Here is a 27,484-nt window from a genome sequence, read left to right as displayed (position 1 = left end):
ATCTCTGAACTGTGGTACTGGGTTTGAAAAGAGCCACAGGAAGTAGCTACAGGGAAGGGAAAATAATAAGCTCTATGCTGACTAATTGATGAGACTGTCAAAAAGATGAACTGAATTAAGAGCCGAGGAAGATTCTGTAAGTTATAGGGCACTAGACAAGTGTAAGGTGTTATTATTATTACTATTAATAATCTTACTCAGCTATAATGAAAAAGTCATATACAGCTGGGAAGAGGAGTGCTTTTTCAAGTGATGATGCATTTACTCCTCCATCACCCAATTCTCCCTCTCTCAGCTTATCTCTCAGCCAGCATGAGTGACAAGGATAGTCTATCCTTGTTTTCTCCTGTTTTTGTGATAGTTTGACACAGTTGGAAGAGATGGGAAGATCTTGCAGAGCCTAAGGCTGTAAGTGAATTCTGAAATTTTAAAAATAGGTGCCTCTGAATGGTAAGGCATAAAGGTGTCTGCAAATTCGAGACTAAAGACATTCTTTGTTGCTATGACCCAAAGTGTGCAGCAATTATTGTACGATGGCGAATATTCTGGCAGCCCAATATCTGCACACTATCTCCGTGTGTCACAGAAGGCAGGTGCACGTCAGAAAGCTCTCTACTTCTGAGCCTGGTCATCTAAATCATCTCCTGGAAGTAAATAAATCTGTATATGTATATGTGCATGCAGAGGTGGATATGGGCCTTTATGATTGTATAATAACAAATACACAGTTATAAAAAAAATCACTGTAAGAAGAGTGCTGTAAAACTCTACAATGCCATCAACAATCATTTGGGAACCATTTAAAAGTAAACCTAGATTAATAAAAGTGATGCTAATTTCCCCGCCATGGGAGGGAGGACTGTTTTTATCTCCTTAATTAACTAATATAAACATCTTTAGAATATTGTTATAAGGACAGCGCAATCCATAGTGCTTATGAGTGGAGGGGTATATAAAACAATTATCTAAAGGGCAGTGCATTCTTAATAGAGGAAGGAGGTTTATATCTGCTAGCATGGAATGGGTATATATCACACAGGTTAAGTGGGAAAACAACTTGTAGAATCCTAAGTACAATATGGTCCCATTTACATTTTAAACATACACAGAGACAAGTAGACACATAGGCAAAGTGTAAAAAACCCCCAAATCGATCTAATAATATCTGTTCCACCAGGAAAGGGAAACAGAACTGGGGAGAGAGGGCCAGGTGGCAGAGGGTGAGTTCCGTTTTACTCCTTAAATTTCATTATGGCCACTACTATGTTATAATTAATTTTTAAAGAGATAAAAGAGCTGTAAGTCACAGCACCTGTACTCAGGGAACATCAAATATAATGCAAGTCTTTTGTAATTAAGCTTGCTACTCTCTACGTTGGTCACATAGTTCCATAAAATAATATTTTTTAATTGGTGGAAATAGCACCTTTTCTGGCATATGGCCAGTTACTCTTCACAAGAACTTCCAAAGCTTCACCAGGACACCATGCTTATGTAAACCTCAGAGCTAAGGAATAGAAAATACTAGTAAATCCATCCTGCCCTTGGCCCATGTTCAGATAAAACAGGATTTTCTTTCTTGCTTTTAATTGGACAAATTAAAAAAAGTACTAGAGATAAAAACGGTATCCTACTTATTAAAAACCAATCCAATACAGACTTCAAAAATATGAAAAAAATCTTAAAATGTCTCAACCTTTTCTAATCCTTAAATTATTCAAGTGCTTGTCTTTGATATAACCTGAAATTTTACTCATGATGGAAGTACACATTAGTCTTTATTTTCATGACTTTAAAATAAAAATCCAGAGACCATACACAATAAGTGAGTGTGGTCAAGCATGGTGGCACATGCCTGCAATCCCAGAAGCTCGAGAGGCAGAGGCAGGAGGATCACAAATTCAGAGACAGCCTTAGGTGAACCAGTGAACTACAATCAGGGAGTCCAACCCACGTGCTCACTTCTGTGTAGATAAATTTTACTGGGACACAACCACACTTTTTTTTTTTTTTTTTTTTTTTTTTGGTACCAGGGATTGAACCCAGGGGTACTTAACCACTGAGCCACATCCCCAGCCCTTTTCATATTTTGTTTTAAGACAGGTCTTGCTTAGTTTCTTAGGGTCTCACTAAGCACTAAGGCTGGCTTTGAACTTGCGATCCTCCTGCCTCAGCCTCCTGAGCTGCTGGGACTGCAGGAATGTGCCACCGTGCCTGGCAACACTCACTTATTGTGTTTTGTCTCTGGAGGCTTCTGAGCTACAGCAATAGAGGTGACTATTCACCAAAGAGAACACATTCCTCTCACAAGCTAAAATATCACTAACTGGCACAGTCCAGAAAAAGTGTGCCAATCTCCAATACCTTAATAAAAACTGAACAGTGTACTTACGAAATGGAAAGTACCTATGGGTCTTTTTCCATTTTGGTGTGTCCTTTTTAAGAATCTTTATTTCAAGACTGATTCCTTAAGGCATGTGTGTTTATTCTCTCTCTGATACTAGGAGGAACAAACAGAGACAGTGAATAAATAGTATTGTAAAACATGGGTAGAGGGAATACAAATTAGAGTAGCTTTGCCAGCCATGGTTTTAAATCTGAATTCTACCACTGCATTTACATCCATGTTGGTCAACGACTGGTCTTGTTTTGGGGGTGCAAAGAAAGGCCTGAGTTGAATGATTAGAATCATAATGAGCTTTATTTCAACAGTCTTTGGAAATGTTTATAATTTTTAAGTACTTCCCCAACTCCTGAATGTCTCCACTTTACCCTGAAAAGATTCTAGCCAAAAAATTAAAAGTTGCTCAAGCTCAATTTTTGCAAAACATTTGCATGGATGGAACAACGCAGCCTACTGCCAAAGATGCTCGGATTTAATTCTGCCTGGCAAGTTGGCTGGGCTTGTTTGTCATTTCATTAACAAAAAATAAACCTCACTTTTCTTCCTGAGAAAATAGCATGTGTAGTATTTTAGGGACAGCAAAACCAGTGTGCTACTTCTTGATATGAAAAAAAAAAATATCTGAAATGTGGATAAATACAGCTTTTTAAAACCTTTTTCTGGCATGGTAACTGGCCACCCTGGGAAATCCATGTCTTACATATGTGACTGAATAAAAATGACATAAAATATACCCTTGAATTTTTTTTTTTTTTAAATTACCAAGAAGCAAAGTCAGAAAATAGTAAGAGGACTGATCAGGAAATTGAGAAATTAAGAAATGCTGTGATGCTCCATGCAAGTCCATAACTGGGTCTTTTGAAATGTCAACTTCATTTTGGGGTAAAATATAGGCAAAGTCTGGATGTGGGGAGAGAAAGTAAAAAAAGATATTCGTAATCTGTGACTCAGTTACTCTTCTTCAGAAGAAGTGAAAGGTGAAATTAAAGGTAAATGTAGACATAGGTAAATAAGCTCATATAAATATAAAGTGGAAAATCGCACAGTTAAAGCACTGACTGGGTTATGCAGAGTATTGATAGGCTAAGAGAGGTGGGATGTCGGTGAGGACAAGACGCACCTGTGTTGACTAAGGGGCGGCGGAAAGAAGAGTGAGAAGGAACTTGGAGGCATGGTACACAGGAAACACCAAGGAAATGATATAGTCCGTATGCAGAATTCCACGCTGTTGTATGCTGGTAGAGAACAAAATTTAAGACAGGAAGCAGAGACAGAACCAGAGAGAGGCAGGAAATAGTAGAATTGGGGGAGAAAGCAGATTGGGACGGTCTTGTACTTTTATCTGCAAGGTGGGGAAACAGTTGAGGATTTTAAGCTTTGCAAGCAGCAGGTCGACTCTGGGTTGTGTATCAGGTAGATCTGAGGCTGACAGGGTAGTGGGAGAAAAGCCACTTAAACGGTACACCTGTCTAAGCAGGAGGGAACCATCACAGGTGGCGATACCTGAACTACAACAGTGGCAGCGATGATGGGAATTATGGGTAATTCAATAAATATTTAAGATGGAAAATTAGCAGTTCCAGGTAATGAGCTTGATGTGGAAAATACCAAAAATGGAAAAAGAGGAGCCACGAAGACTCTTGGGTTTCTAGTTTTGATGAATGAGGAGATGATGGTGGTATGAACCGACCCAGAGAGCAAAGAATGGGAAGCCGGGGAACGGTGAAGAGGTTGGTTGGCAGGGGTTTGGCTGGAGGACGCCTGAAGGACAGGGCAAGCAGTTGGATATTTGAGTCTGAATTTCAGGAAAGGGGCCTGAGTTACAGATAAAATGTCTGAGTAGTTGTAATCATGACAGTGGATGGGAACACTGAAGGAAAATGTGAAGGTAAGAAGAACAAGCAGAGACAGAAACACCCAATGTACATGTACGCCAAGTGGTCAAGAGGTTTAATAAGGCGAGACACCAGAATGAAGATGAAGAGGACCAGGTCAGGGGAAAGGACATTCTGGACAGGAGAAACGTGGGCCTACACTTGAAACAATGACCACAGCTCCTGCACTGGTCAAGTTCCCTTTCCTCTGTCCTCTCTGTTCCCTACCACTCACATTTGAGAAACTTCCTGGGAATTTTTCCCTGGTCTGAGGATGCAGCCTCTTTAGCAAGTAAAACATGGAATAAGATGGAGTGGGAGTCACTGTTTTCTTATTAAGTCTGCTCAGGAAATCAAGAAAAGGTGTTATTTCTTAAACAATTACTATCTTTTAGAAAATCTCTTCCTTCAATCCCAATTAAGCACTACCCATCATTATCAGAATGCTTACACTTTATAATAATGCTTTTGCAATAGATGTGCAAGCATAGCATGAGACATTCAACATGAGATCTGATTTATTGGCAAATGAAATGGTCATTATAGATATCGGTATTTTGTGTGTGTGTGTGTATGTGTGTGTGTGTGTGTGTTTGTGTGTGTGTGTAGTGCTGGGGATTGAAGCCCAGGCCTCACACATTATAGGAAAGTGTTCTAGCACTGAGCCACATCCCCAGTCCTCATGATTTTATTTTGAGACAGAGTTTCACTAAGTTGCCCAGACTGACTTTGAACTTGGGATCCTCCTGCTTTAGTCTCCTGAGTAGCTGGGATTTTAGGCATACACCATCGTCACCAGGGTCCCCATTATTTTTCTATGGTTTAGAACCTCCTACCCTAGGAAAGGATGACACAGTATAGTTGAAAGAGTTCATCTCTTTTTTTTAGTTTTTTCTGACTCCGTCAACACCTCGCTGTGTACTCTTGAAATAACTTCAACTTCTTCTCTAACTTCACTCTTCATTACAGTTATGAAAGGAGGTGTTTCTACCTGATTGTTTCCTCTTCCAGAGTCTCCGGGTGAGAGAAAACTATGATAAAAAACCCAGCTACACATTCTGAGATTTAGGAAATTCAATTGAAATAAGTTGTGTGGATACTGAAACAAATACAGAGCAGTTCCAAGGTCATAAAACTACGGCATACATCTTAGGTGAGAAATACCTACTGATGATAATTAGAAAAGTTAGCTCTACCCATAGCCTCTTCTTTTTCAAATGAAAAACTCATTTGAATCACACAGTACTTTTCTTTCAGAATCCAATACCAAGGGTTTCATGACAAATCAAAGCAGGATTGTTCGAGCCTTAGTACACATGCCAGCATCTCCAAAAGCAGCGTCAGAATGACAATTTCTGGAGACAAATGATTCATTTCTGTTCTAGTTTATTCACAAAAGAACATAACCACAGTTAAGATTCCATCTGAACTTCAGTAACGCAACGTCCATGAGTTTAGTTACCACACAGGCAGCAGCTTCTGTCTCTGGTGTTGCTGGACAATGCTGGGGAAAGGGACTGCTAAGAACTCTGGAGGGGACTAGGGCATTGTGCTTTTAGCTTTATGTAACTTTAAGTAACACACACTTGTGATCCTGTAGATTAAATGGAATAAATTAAGTGGAAAAAAAAAAAATTCCCTTTCTTCTTCATTCCAGAGACAGAAGGAAAAAAAAAAAAAAAACCAATCCAGTAAGTATGTTTGGTGCCCCTTCTAGAAATTGCTGGGATTCTGTATATTCTCACTTAGTATTCTTCTACATGTGACGTTTCCAACAGAGAAGCAAAACCTTCAATTTTTAATTCCTTTCTATCTACTGTTTTCTAGATCCTCCTTCTATGGTGTTGGATTTTGTTGTGTTTGGTTTTGGATTGTATGGCTATTTCCTTCATAACTACTAAATGTAGCCCTTTTATTTCATATCTACAGTCTTGGCCAGGACTTGTTGACCTCCCACTTGGATTCTTGTGGCTTCTTTCAACTGGTCCTCTGATTTCTGAAAGTTAACTCTTCATCTCCTTCCTAAGTTTTCCAACCTTCATAAATAAGTCTATAATCAACATTCAGCAGAATTGCTCAGGTTATATCCATGGACCTCTTCACCTCCACTTCTTCCTTTAATTTCCACACCATATTTTATATTGCTAGGGTTCTTAACTTTACAGTGCACCTGAGCACCTTCCTCCACCGTGTCTGCTTCATGTCTTACCCCTCTCCAGTCTGCCAAGTTCTTCTCAGGCAAGTCAATTCATACTTACATCATATAACCATCTCTCTTTCATTTCTAAACCTTCACCCAATCTTCTCCCTTGGTCCTCAGCAATGCCCATCTCTAGACTTCTGTAAGAAGTCTACCTTTGCTGGAAATATCTAGAAAGCAAACATCCTCAGCTACAATTTCCCAAGCACACTGCTCTACTCTATCCCATTTTTAATACTTAAAATTACCCCATGAGTTAAATATTTCAAGCCTCCGTTATATTAGTAGTGTTTTCTACTCCAAATTTATTTTGTCTATATGTTCTTTATTAGGTTTCAAGCTTAAATGCAGGCATTATTGTTATAATTCAGTCATAATTTTTAAAATGTAGAAAATCTAATGTTGACAATAAAATAGAAAGTATGCATATTTACCTGCTCTTCCATGAGGATATAAATGGACAAATCATCTTGGTAACCCCAAAGCTTGGCTCTCTCAGCTCCCCAGTGGGCTTTGAAAGCTCTAAGCCTATTTCTTACCTTGCTCTCTGTCCTGTGGAGCTAATCCAACCATAGATTTGCCTTTGAAGTCAACTGGAACATCATGCATGGGTGAGCTCCAGAGAGCACACAAAAGCAAGAAAAGAAATCTGACATGTTATTCTTAACCAAAGGGACTGTACTATTTCCGCATTTCTATACACACTTGGGCATCCCACAGACTTCAAGAGTTTGCAGATGAAGTAGGAGAAGACGTTGAAGTTAGCAAAGTCCTAGGAATGGACAACAGACAAAGCCACAATAGAATCAAAGTTTTAAATTCCAGGTAAGTCATTCTCATGGTTTTTTTTTTTTTTTCCCCCTCTATCAAGAGTCATACAAATCACAAATGAAAATTCTTGAAGCCTACCAAACTACTCTCTGACAATGTCAAGCTCTTCTGCAAATGGCATCCACTCCTCATCTAAGGTATAAAAATTGCCTTGTAGACTAGCATTCAATTCCAAGCAAAAGACATTTACCCAGAATCTTTACTGAAAAAGAAAAGCAAAAAGCAGCTCTCATAACACATAGCCCTCCACGGCCACTTACACAACACTCTCCGTGATATCAGTATATAATGCAACAACACGGGAAATATAAATCAGTTTTATACTATAGATTTAACACCACAGCATTACTCTAATCCCATACTCAAAGGCTTAAGCTAAATTACATTTTGGAAACTAAATTTATTATGCACATATCTTTTGATCCCATAAGTCCTTTTCTAAAAATGAAATAAAAGAACCAGTGAAATAAAAGAACCAACAAAGAAGAAGAATCCACTACTTAACAAGTACTTAAACAACTACTTTGGGGTGAATTTTTTCCTCATCTCCAAATGTCCATGAAGTAATTTGTAAATGGTGGACAATAACAATACTTGCTCATGTGAGTATGAAGCCTGACCTGTGGGAAATGGTCAAGAAATGTCACTAATGTGCATATTATAATCCTTAATTAACAGAAGAAACTGAATTTCAAAGATGCTAAGCACCTGGCCTAAGGTTGTAGTAGGTCTGGAATTAAAATCTAATTTGTTTTAATCCCAAAGCCTGTGCCTCTCTTTGAGCCCCAAAGTGAACAAGAAAAGCTGGGAAACTCTTCCAACACCGTCGCACAAGCACACCTAAATCCTAATACCCCTCTCTTCCTTGAGTACAAGAATGTGAAGATAACAGACTTTCAAAAAACACCCAAGGCCTTCCAATCACAGGACCCTAAACTCCAACATCAAAGTGGCCAAAACAACGTGGCCCAGATAAATGAACATGCACCTGGGAACCAGACACTCAGTGACCACTGACAAGAAACAAATTCATCAGAGCATAAAAAAATTGCTCTGTGCTCGTGGACCTTGATACCATGCTGTAACCTGGATTTTATATTTAAATATTTTGAGATGAAGGCTAGGAAGTTGATTTGCCATTCGAAGCATCATTAGCCAGAATATGTTGGCTACATTATTGGGATGAAGACCTTGATGGCAAGAGCAGCTTATGCTAAAGATAAATTGTTCTGAATAAGCCCACAAGAGGTGGACCAAAAAGATGCATCCTGTCTCCTCGGAGTGACAGAGTAAAGACGCCTGCTGTACCACATATTTACTTCAGAAGCATGGCACTAAAATTAAACTGGAAGAAGACTTTGGAGTCATGATCTAGCAAGTCAAAGTCAAACTGAGAACAGATAAATCTGTAAAACAAAAACATGATTTTTCCCCAAAATATTTACATATCATACATTGGGGAATATCACATATGTAACCATATGATATTACCCAATGTAGGCTATTTTGACCTTCTCAAGTGTTTTGTCGTTGTTGTTATTTGTGTCTCTCTCTTTTTAAGTTGTGTGAATATAGGTCAGAAGTAGTGATTCTTAGTCTTTAATCTTCACATCTTTATCCCCCAGTGGGGGATTAGGAGGGGGGAAGAAATCCCATTGAAGAATTAGTCAGCCATACCTTTTACACCCTATGGAGTTCAAAGGTGCCTTCTGCAAGTGGGCACAGGGCAGATCACTGTGACAGGGCTTTCTTATTAGGGAATACCAGAGGCAGTCACAGTCACAGGGACGTGGTACGTCATGCGTCTGCTATTATTATCTGTTTAGACAGGTGGATGGTGACCCTTGCTTCGCAAAGACACTGAGCTTTGAGAGCTACCACATGTTGGAGAGGATGCTGCTACCTGTTCTCCAGGTGGGTGCCATTAAGTACCCTTCTGTCTGATTCTTCCCATAATGTGTCTGGCATGAGTCCCTTCTCATCATAGCATGTTCAGGAGAACTGGTCCTTTGCCTCATCCTCTAGCCACCCGCAACAAATGAACGTCTGTCTCTCTGGCTAGAGAATGCCGCCCAAAGTCCCTAGGAGATGTCTAGTAAAATGGGTACACACTTTTCTCAGCAATACTTCCCTGAGCAGAGAAGGCAGAAACAGCCAGCGCTCTTCTCTCTACCTCTGCAGAACAAACCCACAAGATAAAAGGAGAGAATAACCAAGTCATTACTACCGGGCTTTTGCTTTTTAACACACAGAGATATCTAAGGGTAAGACCTGAAGGTTTTTTAAATGAAGTTAAAAAAATTTTTTTTGACTGGTTACATTTTTACTTTCTTGGAAAATGAAAATGAATATGGACAAAAGTTATTGGATTTCCTTAAAGTCCTAAAATTTTATATTCAAGACAGAAAATGAGAATTGAACTACTCCCAAAGCTCTTTGCTTAATGCTAGGTTTAATTTGCAGTAGTGTTTTTAACCTATGTAGGTAAATGGCACAACATTTGTGTCAGAGAATGAAGCCACAGGCGGGGATTTATAATCCACAGATGTTAGGACAAATTTGAAGACTTTTTTTTCTTTTTTCTTTCAGTCCTGGGGATTGAACCCAGAGGCACCTGACCACTGAGCTGTATCCTCAGTCAGTTCTCTTTTTATTTTTATTTTTTATTTTTTGAGACAGGATCCAGTTAAGCTACTAAGGAGTTTGCTAAGTTGCTGGGGCTGGTGTCAAACTTTTGATTCTCTTGCCTTATCCTCCCAAGTTGCTGGAATTACAGGTGTGGCCACCACATCTGGCTAAAATTGATCCATGAGCCCAGTTCAGTGAATTACTGTTCTGAGTAGGGTCCTCTTCATCTTTTCTTTTCTTTTTTTTTTTTTTAATTGATGGTGCAGTACTGGGAACTGAACCCTGGGCTTTGTTACACTGTCCCAATTACAGGAATGAGCTACATCCTCATTCCTGAAAACTTTCCCATCATATAGAATGTGTCCGTCTGTCTTCCCAAGACAGTGAGAAAGTTGGAGGGTCTCAAATATATAGACACATGAGTAATGATTTTAACTATTTTAAAAACATTTCAACTTACATATATGTCCACATTTTGGAAGAATATCATGAAGTGTAATTAGGGCAATGGGAAGCTCTGGCTGGGTAGTCCCCCATGAGCATGCATGTACATACACACTCACGATTTATTATGAGGAAATTTGGGGCAGTTTAATTATTAACAGTACAACATGGTTACCTTTTTAACAGTTCTGCTTAAGTGAAAACCTTGAGTTTTTGCTGATGAAAATCAACTGAAAATACATTTACTAGAACTAGCCTTTAGTCTGAATATTATTATTGTTCTCACAACAAATAATCTGAACCAATATTCTGAGGCTAAAAGCTGTATTTGATTGTTAATATTGCTTTCTACCTGTGAGGAAATACTTTTTTCCCTTCACAGTGCTAAAGTATGATTGCTAAGAGTAATTTCATTATATTATCCAATTAGTTCTTTAAAGTTCTTTTTCTCTCTCTAATTATACTCTAGTTGATGAGGGAAAGATTACAGTTTCTTCTTTTATAAAATCCTTCACAGGACCTTAGCAACACAGGTCAGATGAAGTAACTAAGAGGGAAAGTCAATAGAACTATTGAGTGAATGGATGACTAAGTTTTCCCAAATTTGTGATAAAATTCAAAAGCAATACCATTTCAGTTACAAAGATCATACACTATTCCAACTTATACCCAACTTGGAGTGGAAAAAATAAAATGCCCCATGAAGAAATTCTGAACTCATTTAAAAATTTTGTGTTGTGGCAAAGAATCAGAAATTCTTTGGCTTATGTACCCATATATCTTATTGTAGTTTCCAACCAAAATAACAATAATAATAGTATCATCAAAGCATTAACTGACCAGAAGGATTTAAAACATTCATCAATAATTAGCATGTCAATGAGTAACTGTTGAACTGAAGAGGACTAGACATCATTGCATTTAATGAGGCTTCAGATGTTTCTGATGTATCTAGCACTTTGATAGGATCAGGCTGAAAAAATAAGCAAAACACACAAAAAAAAGAAAACCTAAATCTTTAAGATGATATGCCTATTTATACAGAAAAACCTATCCCATACCATTTGCTACTTGGCAAAAACAATTCCCTGGACATTAGCAAGACATCTGATGAGGGTCCCTCTGTCTCTTGTTTCCATTATATAAGTGTGCATCTTTTAGGTGGGATACTTGCCACTTAAAAGTTAAACCATTCTCAATATTTTTTAATTAAAATTAAAAGCTGCTAACATGAAACTATTTTTGTAAATGTCACCAAATGAAATTTCTTTTAAAGATCAACAGCATCATCATACAACACACTTAAAAATGGAATGGTATTATTCGTGCGTCACTTAACAGCATTTTACATACTAAGACCAGAGCCAACCAACAAAGCAGAGGGTTCCAGGAACTCTTAAAATTTCGATCTTTTGACCAAAATGACTTACTAAATTAACATGTTTAAAAGTATCTTCCATATGTTTGTGCATTCAAATTAGTATGTAATGTTTCCAAATTTGTATAATATGAATTCAAGAGGGAGCCAAAGGATCTATCTTTAGAAAGAGAAAACAACCAGTTAATTCAGAGGAAAAAAATTTTTCAACCAACTTAACTGACTGGGACTGCATGGAGAAAACTGGCTGATTAAATATTTCCCTTTCCAACTGCATGTGGTGTGTTCTTATGGCAAATCACAGGGGCTAAATATTGTTCTCCATTTGCTGCTCTCGATTGTGCACCCAGGTGGCAGCGGGGTCCCAACAATTACACACTGTAGCTAAGTGCCAAGGTTCATGCCTGAAATTAGTGTCAAAATGAAAGGACCATAGAAAGCTGGGGTCAAAGGGGAGCCAAGCTCATCCTCTGCATTTTACCAATAGCAACACAGCATGTGACAATCATCTGGAGCCCAGTTCATTTTGGAATCTCTCATGAACTGTTCAGCTGCTGCTATTACAATACCAACTGTAGAAATAGTCCCAGTTTCTTAAAAGGAGGACAGCTCAAAGCCTCATAGCTGATGATCGATCTTCACGTTTCTTAACTAGTGAGTAGGAATTCCCAAAGAACGAGACGGCTCATCAGAGGGCTCCCCTGTTAAGTTACCGGGTGCGCACAACCTGTTACGTTCTCTGGTTTAGGAAATAGTTTCTCCAGCTTGCTTTACCCAGAAAACTTAGTACATGCTACACGTGTATTAAGTAAGAGTAAAGCCTCCTGGAAGTAAGTCCTATATTTATATCTACATATACAAGTCTGACTCTTACAAACAATGAAATAGTCATAGCAGGAGCCAGATGTCATAGTTTCTTTAAGAAATACCCACCTGAATTTTCATATGAAGAAAAATCTTTACCGCGATAACTTGGTTTGAGAGACTGTGCGTGTGTGTGTGTTTCGATTTGAATGCTACACTTTTGAATTGAGCAAAATCATAAAATTAACCTTGAGAACTGCTTGTTAATAGAGAATCACATGATGTATTTGAAGGTCGAATTTGACTTTTCTTGAAGATAAAAATCAAATTTAAATATTAACAAAACTTTCATAATAGATAAGAAGATGTCTCACTTTGAGGGGAAGTGGCCAGCAACTTTTATGATACTGACTTATGTCCCAGAGAATAGAAAAACCATCAATCACAGAATAAAACAGTGAAACCAGCTTAGCATCAGCCACGTTGTGGGTCTGAATGATGGAAAACAAATCAAACATAACACAATTGAACTTTTTCTTAGAAATGCCTAAAGTTCATTCTGTTTCAAATGTATGAATGTTGATAAGGTGACAACTTATTCCAAAAAGAAGTCAAAACATATGTGAAAGTAAAGACTATTGTCTATATTTACTCATTCCTTAATAAGGTCTCTAATACTAATATAAATATTTTTGGAGGCCTTGAGGTATGAATTAAGGAATATTACTTTCCTCTTTCCCTGCTAGCTTTCCTCCAGCTGTCAGTCTCTCCTTCCTTTTTTCCCCTCCTCCCCCCTTCCCAGCCACGGAAGTGTGTTCATTGCAAGCTCCATGCCAGGCACCAGGCTAGGCAGCTGGGCTATTATTTCCAATCCTTCCAGTTCTACCTTTTTTTACTTTCTACCCTCATTTCACTGTGGTTTCCTGAAACTCACTACCAATCTGTCAGGTGGGCACATCTGCAAATACGACACCCAAGAAATGTGCAAAGTGTCATCCAGCCTCAAACCTCTTTAGTTGTTGCAAATGTCACAAGTCAAATGATTGATACAGATGAAAGCATTTGGGGGTTTCATTTTTAAGACAGGCTTCCTGAGAGTCATCACAAACTTTGACCCAAACCACAGAGGGATAAATGGCTTTGAGAAAGCAGTGGTGAAATTGTTTCAGGTACAGGACTAATCAGAGAAAATACAAGACAAAATTCTTGGGGCAGTGAGATCAGTCTACCAGTGTAGAATTCCAAGTTAGTAACAGGAAATGATGCAGGTGGGAAGAATGACTGAAGCCATATGGTAAGACATCTAAAGAGGTTTGACATTTTATAATAGTATCCTATTAGCTCTGGGGAATCCCTAGATGCAGAGGGAAATAATAGAAGTATCAAGAGAGTTATTAGGCATTTTTATTCTAAGGGCAGAGACTTGGGCAATAAAGTCTATGGGCCTTAAAGTCCGTTACATCCATCACTTCATTTTGAGCATCTTCAGCAAGCCTAGGACATCATACAATAGGATCAATAATGTTTGTTGAATGACTAGAAAAATTAAAAGTCCCTGAAGGACCTAGGTTTTAATCATCCTAGCTGCTTACAAGCTTTGTGACCTTGAGGAAGTTATTTAACTTCTAAAGTCTCAGTTTCCTCATCCACAAACATCCTTATGTTACCTTTCCCATAAGGTGACCAGAAGATTAAGTTAGAAAATAAAGGTAAGGTTCAGTACATTGTCTGACATATAAATATTAGCTATTAATAGTTAGAATTAAAAATCCTTAAAGCAGTACAAGAAGCACTAGAAGGAAGTATAAAAATAATAAAACCTATTTAGAGTCTGCTGTGTTGTGGGCCTGAATAGTGGAAGGAGCAGGGTGCATCTAGACATGTTTAAATGCATATGAGGAAGAGCACATTCTATTTCAGCTAATTTGTTAGCTAAATTGGCTATAGACTATCATATATGCATATATATTTAAGCCATTTAAAGAATAAATAAGAGAAATACAAGTTTCAAACTGATATGGATAGTGATGTGATTAGCTGATGCACAACTAGGGAGATTCCTATCATATGCAAAATCGGGCAAATAATATTTAATAATGAATTAATGGTGACCATTAATTTAAGAGCTACAAGAATATTGCCAGTCACATAGTAGGCACTGAATAAAAGTTTTTTGAATGAATGAACAACTTCTAAACCCACGTGGGAGAAGATATTTTTAAATACTATATTTGACTTCCATGTTTAAAATTTCTAGCAAATTGAATTTGTCAGATTCTTCCTGGAAATTCAATAGTTTAAAATAGTCTGCAGTAAACTATGTTAAAACCTTAAGACTATAATAATTTTAACTATACACCATATGCTCCTAACCACTGTTTACAAGGTACCTTTCTGACTCTAAGGAAATTTCTATCCAAATGGTGTATTTCAGTATTTGCATTTGAACTGTGGACTCAATTGTCAGAAAAATACAGGAAATTGAAGGATTTATACATCACAAGTACATTGTGGATAAATAATGCAAGAAATATTAAGGACATATCGTAGGGCTTAGAGATACTATTAAGGATATAAAAAGCTTCTGTCCATTATATGATATAGTAATATAGAATTATAAAGTCTAGCAACTTTCAAAGGAATCCAGGTCATTACAAGTGTATACAGGCCATCTCTTGAAAAAGACTATTGAAAACACTATTGAGTAAACATAATTTCAGAAGGCTAAACAAATCATTAATGAGTGCTAGAGTACGTAACTGGACTTTCTAGCATGACTTTTATTTTCTTAAACCATTCTATCATTTAAACAAAATCTACTCAATCAGTGGCAGTGAAAATTAAAATCTGATGTTGGATCATAAAGATGATTAAACACAAAACCTGTAAATAAAATTTTATTATGTATATTTGCCAACAAACTACAATAGTTACTTGGGGTGATATCTTCACTAGTTACCTAAGGCCCCTCCTCTGCTAGTTAACTATCAACAATTAATTTCCTAGATGATGTTATTTTAGAGAAAATAAATTAAGATACCTGAAGGAAAGTTTTCATTGAATTACATAAGGAACTTGCTACTACTGGGAAAATCTACATTCTAATAACCCTTTGAACAGCATCCCAAGGCCGGTTGAAATCTTTCAGCACTTCATACACAATTTTTAATGAAGCAAGTTTGGGGCTATTTTTTCCTTCAAATTCAGACAAACAGGTCAGATAAGTAGCTTCAAAGTCAATAGAACTTTCTAGGTGACCAGAAAGAAAAATGTCACGCCAAAAAGATAAAACTCAAAATTATAGAAGGCAAAAAGAAACTAAGAGTAACCAGTTGCTCTGTAACAATGGTATTGGGAAAGGAAAACTAATTTCAAAAATAAAGCAAACTTGGGGATATTTTCAAGTGTATCAGAAGAGAATCATCAGATATGAGAACTTAATTTTACTTTTTACAAAAAAAAAAAAATTGCACTAATGGCCTGTTAATTCAGTCATATTATAGCCTGACTTTAAATATTCACTCTAATCTAATTAAATGCATTAAAAAACATTCTAATTAGCATTTTGAACAACGGAATTTGGAAGTTATTGACTTCGTGTACCTTGTTCAGAAAAACTGATGTCAAGATTTCATTTTGGCTTACATGAAAATTGACCTAATATGTTACAACTCCAGCTTCCAGAGGATTTTATTCTTTAAAAGCTATGTGATTAACTTTACTTGGGTGTCCATCTCCCACAAGAATTGAGATACCAAGATATTCCTGGTAACATTAGCTGCAATCTTACGAAGTTTACATATCTGCACTTCACTAGTCAATAAAATAGATGTAACAACTGCATATTTACACATGCATTTTTATTTCTTAGTCCAGTTTTAAATTTTACAGAACACCTGACATCCGATAGCAAAGTAAAATTTGTTTTGTGATCGCGCTCAGTATTTTTTCCTTCTGTTTTCTCAGCTTTCTCGGACACGAATACCATCTTGTCTTTCCTCTTTAAACCACAGGCTATTGTATCAAATATTCCTTTCTTTAAGAAACAACTAATTATCCTTAGGAAATGCCAAATGAAAGCAAAAGTAATCTGGAAATACAGTTATCTCTAGAGCTAACTACAATTGTGAGGGCTGAGATAAATGCGTGAAGACTTTTCTGAAATAACTTTTACATAAGGATAAAATGATTTCTATATAAGAAACAATTACCAGCCACCATTATTAGCAAGCTAGAATGAGCAGTAAAAACATTGTATTTGGAATGAGATATTAAAGAATAGCTATTAAAACATTTTACTCAATTACTATTATACCTTAAAATGAAAGTCATCAAAATGTCATTACAGGCCTTTCCCCAGATTCTTCAGAGAGTGAATTTAATCATTTCAGGAAATTGAGCGCTATCCAACATTCACTTAAATCCTTGAATTAACAGCAAAGTAAAACAAGATGCAAGATTTATAAGACATTTTGTATTAAAATATGTCCCCATACATACAGATACATACCAGGAAGTATTTGTCTTCAGATACCTAGAATTAAATATTTCTTGGGAAATTAATCACTCATAGAAAACATTACCTTCAAAAAGACCTACAGTCAGAAACCCTAGTAAAGGAACCACAAGTTGAGTTCTGTAAAAACTGAGTTAACAAAGCACTAAAGTGTCAGTTTAAAAGAAAACCTTTAAAATATCAATTATTTGGAAATTAATTTCAGCCACAATTATTTCTTATGCAAGAGAGCATATTACTTTTGACTGCTATTCTACTGAAGAGCTAAGCACTCATTATACGGACAGGTGCAATCACAATAAAAAAGGCGACCTAATGCGTTCTTTCAGAAAATCAGTACTCTGAAGAATTTTCAAGCTGGAAGAGACCTTTGACATCACCTCATCCTAGATGGTAATTTACTGATTCTAGGAATAAAATCTACATAAAATAAAGATCATTTCTATCGATTCCCAAATGATCATTTTCTCTATAGAAATAAAAAGCTACTTATTTCCAAGGCTGAAAAGCCACAGACGAAGCACCTGATTGTATTTTGTTAACAAAAGCTAGCCAATCTGTACAATGGCGTCTAACAATAAAATTCTCGAAGTTATTCTAAGTCTCATATGTTAAAAATAATGTCAAATAGTCACAAGAAGCAGTTTTCTGTACAGGCAAGAAGTACATGAAATAGTTTGAAAATGGCACCTTAAAAAATGCTGAATTTTTACCTTTCTGTCGAGGAGGGTGTCACTTCTGATGGATCCCATTTTCTTGAAGATACTCAGTGCTGGCCGATTTAGAATAAAAACCATTAGCATAATACTTAAAAAATATAACAACTGCCCTGCAAAGCCGCAATCTCTCTCGGAAGAAAGCTGATAGTGCTTATAAGCAATAAATGGCTTCCCTGATACCTACTCTGTCATCTTCATCTTATTAGCAGAGTCTATGTTCCCTGCAGCACCCATCAATTAGTAGATTTAAGGGGACTGGAAATGTGTTAGGGCTCATCTGCTGAACGCGGCTGTGGACTCCATCGCCCCTTAACCACTGCATCTCCTTTCTCACGAGGGTCTAGAATGCAAGGAAGTCCGGGGACCATTAAGTGGCACGGGAGCAGAGCACCAACAGGGGACTCAACTTTCCCTCCGAGAGCCAGCCCGCGGCAGAGAGCGAAGAAGCCGCCGGTGGCCGAGCCCCACACAGCACATCTGCCTGTCTGTGCCTCAGCGCTTGGCGAAGCAGAGGCCAAGGCGGGCGGAGAAACTCCTCCTGACTTCTCGCTCCAGCCAAATCCAGGCAATCAAGAAGGGCCTGTCTCCGAGGCAGCCCCAGCTCGGGAGAAGGTGAGCAAATGGAAGGCTCGCCCTTCATCTCCTATCCACCTAAGCCACACCATCCGAATCACAAATGAAATGCTAATGGACACCTAAATGAATGCCAATTTCCTCCACTTTGCTCCAAGTTTCAGTGGCCCCTCCGCAATAAAAGATAGCTGTTTGTGGAGAATGCCTTGTTCCATACCATTAACTCAGAACAAAACATATTTTTAGTCGGACAGTCGTGTTTACTTGTAAGAACTGATGAATTGCTGAGCACCATTTATTTCTCCCGGACAAAGACATTCAGCCACAATTTTGGACATAAATCAAGGTACGAGCTCCTCAATTAAAAAAAAAAAAAAAAAAAAAAAAAAAGACTGCTTAAGTCCCCAAAACCACAGAGATTGAGGTCAGACTGGCCATAGCAACCACCAACAGAACTTGGGCCTCCAGAAGGACCTAGCAACCGATAAATGAGTTCAGATCTCTTTTCATCTCCACTGGTGTGAAAGCCAAAATTAAAAAGATTAGATCACCCTGCACCCATTACAAAAGGTGCCACAATGAAAAAGTCATTTCCAGCCTTTGAATCACATCAAATAAATAACATTCATCCCTGCTATAATGAACAACTTTCAAAGTAAATTGAATCTCCATAGTGCTGCTTTCCCTGGCTGCACAGTATTTACATAACAATATATCACAGGAAGCCCCAATGGGTCTTGTAAATGGGGGAACGGGGATAAAAACATCTTTAGCCCCGATTACTGTATATTCAGACTGCTTTCCCCCATCCCTCTCATTTGAACAATGTGTTGTACCAGGAACATAAACAATGTCTTTAAATTGTGGGAATTGAAAGTTTTCAGTACATTTTTAAATGCCTGGAACTCGTCCCAATATACTCTCTTTGTAGAGCACAGAGAACATAAAAATCATTTGACCTCCTAAATCCATGCCCCGGACTCATTTTTGTGACAAAGAATTCTCATCTCTGTATACACTTGCTTCTTTGTTCACCCCAGCAATTTTTCACCCTAAATATCTGCTGAGTTTTTATGTATTACTTTAAAATGAAAATACATTTGCAGTTTTTTTTTTTTTAAGCAAGCAGCTCATTCATTATATGTCATTTCCTCGAAAGTACAAGGTATTCTCTATTGTTAAAACAAGGGCTGCGAAGTTTTAATAATACCTCCACACCCAGTGTCCATCCTTAACACTTTAATCTTGACCCAATGTCTTCTGGTCATTAAATTAAAATTAAGGAGCGATCTCCCAAATCACAGTAAGTCCCCTAAACTATTGTACATTTCACAGATTTCACATGAAGTGTGTTCAAAATAAGACAGCTAAATCTATGGCAAAAATACACCAGCATAATCCTATCTTTTTCTGGCAGCTCACGTAGATATTACTATTTGAACTCCACGGGGAATCTCATTAATTTTTAAAACTCTCTGACCTCAGTATGGTTGAGTGTAAAAATAATGACAAATTAAGAATGGAAGAGCATCACTTAATTTCTGCCCAGCCATATGGTCCACGTTGCACAAAACATTGCTAACTATCACCAAACAGAAATTTTTCCAGATACCAATTTAAACAGCATGACAAATGTCACCACACAGACATAAAAAGCAGCTCACCCTTCCTTCCACCAGCCCCGCTCACACCTCCGGTGATTCTAGTAACACAAAGCCCGAGAACACAGGTTTGCAGGCAAGTGACAGCCGACGATGCCCTCTTGAAAATATTTCCCTACACGACTCGCTTTCTATCACAATGTCTCAGCCACAAAGATGCAGAAACGCAAGAATCGGGCATAAATATTTTCTTACCTAAAACTTGCCAGAAGGACGATCTTGTCATTGTTGTCACCTCCGGTGCCCCCTCTCTCGACATCGTGGAAATTGGCTCCACTATGTTTATAGCTCTGTGCCTCAGTGACAGTGGTGACACTCATCTGCCTGCATAGAACCTAAGAGGGGGAAATGAGAGAGGGAGGGAGAGAGAAAGAGAATAAGACAGAGGGAGGGAGAGAGAGAGAGAGTGTGTGTGTGTAAGACAGCGAGAGAAAGACAGACTAAGAGAGCCAGAGAGACTGCTGACTTGAGACTAAGAAGCTAAAACCTCCGGCCAAGTCAAGCCTGAACAAAATGATCAAGCTCTGTCCTTCATCAAGAGAGTAGACAGATATATATATATTTTTCTCCCCCACTGAAAAGTGGGACTGTCATTGGGGATTCTCACCAGGAAAGCGCAGACAGAGGCAGACCTTCTCCAGAGTGCCAGTGCTACCCAACAGTCCGTGCAGAATACAGGTACCTATTGTTCCAGAGACAGATATGTAGCCAGCCAGTCAGACTCTGACAGATCTCAGCAAGCCAGTGAGCCTGCCTTCATTTTAACTCCTTCTTTACTAGTGCTTTTTGGTGAGATGCGAAGGTCTTCTCATCACCCATGAGAGATAAATGGAGATGATACAGATGAACTCACGGCAGGAACTAATCCTGTATTTTTTTTAAAGGGGGGCTATTTTTGCCACTATTACTGAAATGTTGAATTTGATGCAAATATCTTATTTTGGGGGTGGGGGAGAAATGAAGTATTAGATCGCCCGGGCAAGACTTAGCAAGAGTAAAAGGAAGCTTTGACATCCAAGATGAAGAGAACAGCCAATTTAAAAAGGAAGAGAGTAATCGGGGTTATTTAAAACACCCTGAGTGTAAATACATATACTGCAAAACACATACGGGGGGTACTTAAGCCAAAGGGGTTCCAGCCTTTTGCATAGGGGTGTGGCACATTGAAAACATTCTGCATAAATGCGGACCTGTGTCCCCTAGGACTGGTCCTTATGATCCCCTTTTTTCTAGACTTCACTGAACACCCACCCCCCCAACATCTCCCACCTCCAATGCCACACCAATTCTAAATCATGCAAAATTAAGGAAGCTCAGAGATAAAATAACTTATTCTATCTTCTCCCTGATAGAACCCGAGATCCAGGAATACATTAGATTCTTTCAGTTCCTGGACCTTCATAAACGATGAAGGGTATCTGACTTTCATTTTTGTGTATTAATTGAATAATTTTCTTTTAAGGAGTGGAAGGAGGCAAAGTGCCTTGCATTTAACAATAACCAGAAGACAGGGAATAGAATAACAAAAAGAAAAGTGGCTTGTCATTGGGTTGAGACAAGAAGTGGACCTGTCCTCACCCCCAAACACTTAATATGTGAGCACTTGGGTTTTTGTTTTTTTTTTTTTTTTTTTTTTTTCAGGAATGAACACCCATCCTCATTAATTGTTACCATCACCCAAGACACACTGTGCATAATCTAATATAGTAGGTGTGCTGTATAGTGTAGGAAATGGTTATGAAATTCCTTCGTAAAATCCACCGTCAGGCATCATCTTACAAAGCCAGAGGGTAAATATTGCATGCAATGGGGGAGGCTTAGCCATGCATGGCTGTTAATGGTAATGAGACATGTAGAACATCTCTGTGCACTGCTGAACAGCTTTTCCTAAGTATCTAGGGTTTGCTTTATTTATTTTTAAAAGCAAACTAATAGGAGATTGGGTTGTGGTGCTTCAAAACTCCATTTAAGAACAAGAAAAAAAAAAAAAAAAAAAACCGAGAAAATACAGGAACTTCTTTTCGCACTCCCTCTTGTCCTAAATCCCAGTATTTTGAAACCATTTCAAGTCATGCTAATTTAACTAGGACACTAAGCAATTAATATAGGCTTTAGAAACTCTTTCAGAAGTTAAAATTGCTTGACTTGGTGTCATCTGAAACAGTTGCCTTGTGGTTTGTAGTCCAGGCGAGTTATTTTTATGTACAAGATGTCAAATGACTTTACCTGAACAAGGAGAAAAGTATAGATGGTTTCTTATTAAACTCATCTTAACCTATAAGCCAGGAACAAGAGAATCTTGTAGTCTTTTTCTTTTACGCACGTAAAGTGTTTTTTTTTTTTTTTTTTTTTTTTTTTTTTCGAGCTCACCCATTTTAAAGAACATCATGCATATCTTTGTTAAGTTCAAGGGACAACTTCATTTATCATGACTATCTTAGCAAAACAGCAGAGGTCCATGCAATGAAAGAAAGTAGGATAAATTATAGGTACACATATAGAACAGAGCCAGATCACAGGAGAAGTGACAGTTTCCCAGCTTCCGTGCATAGTTCCCGTGACTGCCTCTAAGGCTGCAGTTTAAAGGGGGCATGTAAGCTCTTACTCCTGAGCATGTGAGAAGACTTAGGTATAAGTACATTTAATTAGAGCATTACTCGGGCCCCATCCAGATGTTATTATCTTTTGTGGGGTTTTTTTCTTTTTCTTTTGATCTTTCTTTTCCACTTCTGTTGTCTTCAGAAAACCAAGTTTGGTGTGCCAAACAGATTTTAAATATTCAGCTTTTAGCATGTTTGAATGCAGACAGTTCTCACAGTAGGGGGCCATTATTTTCTGGAGGCATGTGCAGAGGGTTATCAGCATTAATGAGAGTCATGTGCACATGCAAATCAAAACAGATACGCCATGAAGAGTGCGGATGTGCGTGTGTGTCTCTCTGTGTATAAATTGGTAGCAGTATTGTGCAAGTGACACATTTTGGTGTGCTTCATGAGTAGAAAAAAAGACCTTTTTTTTTTTTCATAATAGGGACTTTCTTGATGTCTCTGTCCCTAGAACACCCCTGAGGTATACCACACAGCTATAAGTTCATAATTCATACATCAGTCCCCAGTTTGCCATACGATTCATGTCAAGCAAAAATCCAACATGGAATGTCCACTATTTCTTTAAAGAGAAAAGTAAAAGTCCTGTCCCATGTGCTGGGTTTCTAAAGCCTAAACACAGGAGAATTAGGGGTATCACTCATTCACAGTAGCAAGAGACAGATTCTTTCCTCTGATGCTCCAGTGGGTATCGATCCCTTTTTGACCACATAGCTTGAGCAGAGAGGTTTCCCAGAAGAGACATGGAAGGAAAACAGAATCCTTTCTTTACCTTACAGAATATTCTAGTTCTTATAATTTCCCTCCAGGACATGCCACAGACACATTTAGTTATTCATTCACACAATGAACCTCACACTGGTATAACTTCTGAGAAACGCTCTGGGAATATTGAAAGTAACCCAACTCCAGCAAAGTTAAAAATAGTTTCTCCACCAAATTAAACATTATCTAAGTTCTTCACGCAGTTATTAAATACATAGAAGATCACCTCTGTGCATAATCTACAAATGGCTTCAATTACATATTAAAATTCTAATTAAAAGTTTCCATCTTATCTCCATTGACTGATTTGAGATTAGAAAGCATATTCTTGGTTTGGAGTGAAAGTTTGTGAGGAATCAAGATTTCTGATGGTGGCAAGTTGGAAATTTATGGCAAAATTACAAAATATTTTTAATAGAAAAGAATGCAAAACTATGAACAACTTCTAAGACCCTCTTCAGGCCATGAGTATTAAATACCATGAAGAAGTGACTTCTGCTTCACGGAACCTCACCTGCTTGAGAGGTGGAGAAAGATGTAAAAGCTAACACTTCTACAGGGTGCCCGAGGAAAGTATTTGAAAACCTTCAACATTAAAATCTTTAAAAAATCTGATCATACAATTTGGCTAATTAGAAAACATTATGAAATATAAACTAAGGCTTTCCAATATTTAAAGTTCAGAGTATGGTAAATATTAGTTTTCCATTTAATTCATAAGTAAGTGAAAGTACCATTTCTGACAGTGCTGTTTGGAAAAGTCATGGATAATTTAATGGAAAATATTAGGAGGTACTTCACACCATCCAACACCTGCAGTATTTCTAACAGAGGAAAAGTACACATTTTCCCTAATAATTCTTTCTCTACAATATAATCATATATATTTTATAGTCTATCAAGGTCAAATTCCTGACATTTAACTTACATTAGATAACTATTTGGTTTTAGAAAACCTCAATGAAATATTTTACTCATCAGTTAGTAAGCAATAAGATATTTTGAAGTAATGGTAGAGTCTTTTACCTTCTTTATTCTATAATAGCTGCTGGAAGTCAACTCTGAGAACATACAGAGAACAGAATGTTAATATCTGGTAACAAAGAGAAAGTACTTGCATTGTTGTGTGTGTAAATGAAACAACATGTTTTTCCATGTTTCTGTAGTCTCAGACTTAAGGCACAATGAAAAAAAAGTATGTGACTGATTGATGAGAGTTGATATTCCACATAAAGGCATTTCATAGAAATGAGGAAACTCCCACAAGGGGATTGGCAGAAAACATAGGTAAAAATTTTACTGGATTTACCCTGTACAGCCTTTTTACAAAGAAATCACAGAATATTCTAGAACATAAATATTCCCTTCAAGAATTGCAATTCTAAAATGCTTTCTGAATTGACATGTATTTTTCTGCATCCTGTTCTTTGAGTGAAACAGGACCTACTTGGTTTCTCCACCAGTTGTTCCCAGAGCTCTGCAGTGATTGGCAGAATGTTCTGATACCTGCAGAGCTTCAGGGAAAGTGCCCATCTCCCATCCACATGTCATGGGAAGTCTTCCCCACACAAAACTTTTGAGAAAAGTCAGGATAAAGCATGATTTATTAATAGGGCAAAATCATTACAATCTTCAACTAAATTGCTATTGGCCCTTTCCCTAGCTACTGCTGTTTAAGAAAGTCTTTAAAAACCAATTTAATTTTCTTCCACCCAGTCAAGTTTTCTCCACAGATAATTGGCTTTCATTATGTGCACAAAAAGCATCAGTGAAGTCAGTATGTATGAAGCATTTAAATATTTTCAAATGAAAGTATGCCTGTATTTATGTTTGGGTGCCCAAATACATGCTTCCATTTGATCCCTTAGAACTGATCATGAACATTCTTTAATGTAAGAGAAACTACTGTGCAAACTGTAAGGCTACGCAAGCAGCTGAGTTCATCATTAGTAGTAGCAGTTCAGTAAACCCAGTCTTGCAGATGTTACATTCTTCTCTTTTAAGCAAGTGCCTTTGTACAGCAGCAAGTGCCCCTTGACAACTAGGCTCCATTTTTGTGTGTTCACTACTTTCGTTTCATTTTCTGACTTTATTTTTTTCTAAGCATCGTTTACACAGTATCCCTTTTAGGATTTAGGACTTTGCATATTATTGTCATCAATAATGTTTGAGATGCCAGTACAGAATTGCTAATTGTTCATAAGTACCTTGAAACATTAGATTTGCAATGTTTATAATTGTCTAAATGTAGCATGACAATATGAAATCAATTACCATGCACATCAGTTTTGACATTTCAATGCATTTCAACTGTAGTAAAGTTGCCACCAACTTTCTTTAAAAAAACAAAAACAAAAAAAGCCATAGTTTCTATCGCCTGAAAATCTAACTAATGAAATAACATTTGATTATAAACATTGGAGAAAGCAGCAGAGCAGCATATGCAAAGCTGAAGTGGATCTACTTACTTAAATATTCATCTTCCTCTAGAATTGATTCCTGAAGTTGAAGAATTTCACATTTGAGAACTTCTCAGGGTCCTCTTTCCCCCACAGTTCCTCTTCCACTGGTGAACTATTAATCAAATAAAGAGAGTCCTATTTAAATAACAATATCAGAGAAGTCACTTAACTTCTGAGAACTGACATTCTGAAACTCCTTCTGCACACAGGTGCCTGTTGCTATCTGTTGTCAGATGAGCTTTCTCCAGAGCTGGGCAGTCACAATCTCCTTTGTTTATTTCTTCCCAGGATCCAAGGTGGTGAAGTGGGAACAGGTTCTCCTGGGTATTTACTTGCTTTACGATTGGAAGGAGAGAGTTAGCGTTTTTCAATTCAAGATCAAAGACAGACATGTCATGGGACAAACTGTAGTTTCTGCGTTGCATTTGGATCTGAGATTTGCTGTATTTCTCAAGGAAGGAAAAAAAAAAAACAAAACAAAAGAAAACAGAGACCATAACAACTGTGTGCTTGACTTCATCAAGTCACTGTGAATCAAAAGAGAAAGACAAGCAAACGAGAAAAGAAAGAAAACATCCTAAGCAAGTTAGTTTCTTCCCTCAGTTCCACAGCATCCCCTAAACTCCCGGACCTCCCTGCAGACCAGGGTGGGTCTTCCTCCTGTTGAATAGTAACCACTGCTGAGCACACAGCACTTAATGAAGCTGAGGTCAGGCTGCATCGAGTTGGCATTTGCAGTGATAACAAATCAGAAATGATAGCATCACAGAGATTTATGAATTTTTTACCCCTGTAGTCACAAACATCAGACGTTTACTTTATAAAGAGAGCTTTTAGATCCTTCCTGCAGTTTCCATAGTGATTTCATTTTTTCCCTTTTATCACAGATTGGCTGAAGTGCTGCTACCCTTTGTGCGTTAAAAGGCTTGTGCTACCAACTGTCGATATAAAAGGTAGCTGAGGCAGAGAGACGCAATATATACTGCCAAAAATAATTGAAACAGAGACACGTTGGTGAAAGGTTCCAGAAGGAAAAAAAAAATTTTTTTTTCCTGAATCAGTGTGATAGTACAGGAGAAAAATAATTTTGCCTGAATTCTCATAATTACTTTGAGTTAAATGTAGTTATATTTTACGTGGTGTACCATACTTATATTAAAACACTCATCATACAAAACATAATCCTTTCATAAAAGGCTTTAATATAGCTTACACTGTTCCAAGTGTCTGGGCTTGTTAAACATAAAAGTTCATTATGAAAACATTTTCACTTCAGTTACTTTAGTTTCAGCTGCAATGTTTATTTCAGTACTTATTCTTCTCTTTAAATCTCATTTTACTCAATTTTATTCTTTTTTCTAATAAAAAAAAACCCTTAACTGCATTTTCAAATTAATTCAGACTACCCACAGCTAAACAGCAAAAACCTGTAGAAGAAATTCATGCATTCTCTCTCTAACACTTAATAAGGTGAGGACTCTATTCTTAATATAGTTCTACCTTCCTTTATATAGTTCTTTTTTCTACTAAAATTGAAACTTTAAATGAATTTTAAGTGTTATACTGATTTTTCTTTCAACTCTCATAGTATTGTACCTGAATAATCCTAGTCACAGGTT

General features: G+C 37.5%; 1 long non-coding RNA gene across 18 annotated transcripts in view; it reads right to left on the bottom strand.

The window, feature by feature from the left end:
• LOC306662777 overlaps positions 1-26,487 on the bottom strand; it is a 69,314-nt gene extending 42,827 nt beyond the window's left edge. For 15 of the 18 annotated variants that reach the window (XR_013764228.1, XR_013764229.1, XR_013764230.1 and 12 more), the window contains exons 1-3: positions 20,640-20,846; positions 20,228-20,367; positions 17,793-17,851 (exon numbers count right to left, since the gene is read on the bottom strand). This is a non-coding gene — a long non-coding RNA (uncharacterized lncRNA). Of the gene's footprint in view, positions 1-17,792; positions 17,852-17,982; positions 18,651-20,227; positions 20,368-20,639; positions 20,847-25,871 lie in introns of those variants that run through there. The other 3 variants (XR_013764243.1, XR_013764244.1, XR_013764227.1) reach the window with 3 other exon arrangements.
• Positions 26,488-27,484: the final 997 nt, after the last annotated feature.

The sequence above is a fragment of the Sciurus vulgaris genome (genome assembly GCF_902686455.1).
Source record: "Sciurus vulgaris genome assembly, chromosome: 5".
NCBI classification, from domain to species: Eukaryota; Metazoa; Chordata; class Mammalia; order Rodentia; family Sciuridae; genus Sciurus; species Sciurus vulgaris.
The sequence above is the reverse complement of the archived record's forward strand: the minus strand, read 5'-3'. Positions and strand labels throughout refer to the sequence as shown.